We start from the raw sequence: 2,500 nt of genomic DNA, 5'->3' as shown, positions 1-2,500 counted from the left end.
GGTGCTACTTCTCTTTTGGAAGAAATGGTCTCAAACAACTATCAATAGCCAATCGAAAGAATTATGGCTAAGAAAGTTGTTGTGATTCATGAATTGGAGCCGTTTGCTACCCTTTCAGCTTAAGTTGCTTCTCTATCTCATCAGATTTCAGCTCTGACAACCCAAAGGATATCACAAAGTACATAATATGTGGCAGCTACAAGTATGACAATTCTGAGCAATGAATCGACTCAAGAACAAGTTCAATACATCAATAATCGAATCTACAACTATCATGGTAATTCTATGCCAAATTATTACCATCCAGGGTTTCGAAATCATGAGAATTTGTCTTATAGAAACACAAAGAATGTGTTGCAACCTCCTCCAGGATTTGATAGTTAACCAAGCAAGAAGAATATGTCACTTGAGGATGCCTTGGTTTCCTTTGTTTAGGAGACAAATGCAAGGTTTAAAAAGACTAATTCACGGTTGGACAACATTGAGACTCATTGTAGCAATATGGGAGCCACTATGAAAAATCTTGAAGTGTAAATTGGGCAACTAGCCATGACCATCAATGCCAAACAAAGAGGAATTTTTCCTAGCAACACAGAAGTGAATCTAAAGGAACAATGCAAGGCCATCACAAAAATTAGATAAGTAATTTTCTAAGTTTTTGGATATTTTAAAGAAATTTCACATAAATATTCATTTTGTAGATGCCTTGGAACAAATGTCAAACTATGTCAAATTTCTGAATGACATTATTTCCAAGAAGAGAAGGTTGGAGGAGTTTGAAACAGTGAAGCTTTATGAAGAATGCAGTGCTATTCTTCAAAAGAAATTACCTAAAAAATTAAAAGACTTGGAGAGTTTCACTTTGCCAAGCACTATTGGGAATTCATTTTTTGATAAAATTTTATGTGATTTTGGTGCTAGCATTAATCTTATGCCACTTTCTGTTTGCAGGAAATTGGGACTTGAGAGATGAAACAAATAACCATTTCTTTGCAATTAGCAGATCGATCCATCTAGTATCCACATGGAATCATAGAAGACGTATTGTTAAAGGTTGATAAATTTATTTTTCCTGCTGATTTTGTAGTGTTAGATATGGAGGAAGACCAAGAAGTCTCACTAATTCTTGGCCGACCATTCTTGGCCACTGGAATAGCTTTAATTGATATTCAAAAGGGTGAGTTTACATTGAGAGTAAGCAAGGAAGATGTAAGCTCAACATCTACCAAGCCATGAGATTTCTAGAAGATCCAAGCACTTGCTTTCGGGTAAATATCATTAAGTAATGTGTTGAAGAAGCATTTCAAGAAGATGTACTATCCGACCACCTAGAATTATGTATTACCACTTCATCTCATGCTTTTGATTTTAATAACTCTGCTGCTTGTGAATTTGATTTACCTTTTGTTAGTGAACAATTTCTCCACTATGTATTTGCCTTGGGAGCCTTGCAGTAGGTTAAATCACTTAGCAATGAAGTAAGGAGGTTAGAGCCGATGGTAGCAAAGACAGATTCTATAATTTATAAAGAAAAGATGCAGCAAACTACAACTCTAGAGTTGAAGTAATTACCTGAGCATCTTCGCTATGCATTCTTGGGTGCTAGTTACACCTTTCCAGTGATTGTTGCGGCATAACTCACACTCGAAGAAAAGGAAAAGCTGTTGCGTGTGTTAAAAGAACATAGAATAGCCTTGGGATGGACTATTTCTGACGTAAAAGATATAAGTCCTTTCATTTGCATGCACAAGATTTTAATGGAGGAACTTTACAAACCATCGATCGAGCACCAAAGAAGATTAAATCCATCAATGAAGGAAGTAATGAGAGTTGAAATTTTAAAGCTCCTCAATGTTGGAATTATTTATGTTATTTCAGACAGCTCATGGGTAAATCCAGTGCAGGTTGTACCAAAAAAGGGTGGTATGACGGTGGTGAAAAACGATAACAATGAGTTTATTCCTACAAGAACAGTCATAGGTTGGCATGTATGTACAGATTACAACAAGTTAAATAAAGCAACAAGGAATGATCATTTTCCACTTTCTTTCATTGATCAAATGTTGGATTGATTGGCTGGGTATTCCTACTATTGCTTCTTAGATGGTTATTCGGGTATAACCAAATAGCAATTGCCCCTGAAGACCAAGAGAAGACTACATTCACATGCCCCTACAGAACATTTGCTTTTAGGAGGATGCACTTCGGATTGTGCAATGCCCCAGCGACATTTCAACGTTGCATGATGACTATCTTTTCTGATATGGTAGAAGATATAATGAAAATTTTCATGGATGATTTTTTCAGTTTTTGGTACATATTTTGATCATTGTTTGCATAATTTAGCTCTTGTTTTGCAAAGATGTGAAGATAAAAATTTAGTCCTAAACTTGGAGAAGTGTCATTTCATGGTTCAAGAAGAGATTGTGCTTGGCCATAGAGTGTCATTTAAAGAAATTGAGGTTGATCGAGAAAAAATTGTAACCATAGAAAAACTACC

Source organism: Juglans microcarpa x Juglans regia, chromosome 7D (genome assembly GCF_004785595.1).
Source record: "Juglans microcarpa x Juglans regia isolate MS1-56 chromosome 7D, Jm3101_v1.0, whole genome shotgun sequence".
Classification (NCBI taxonomy): domain Eukaryota; kingdom Viridiplantae; phylum Streptophyta; class Magnoliopsida; order Fagales; family Juglandaceae; genus Juglans; species Juglans microcarpa x Juglans regia.
The sequence above is the reverse complement of the archived record's forward strand: the minus strand, read 5'-3'. Positions refer to the sequence as shown.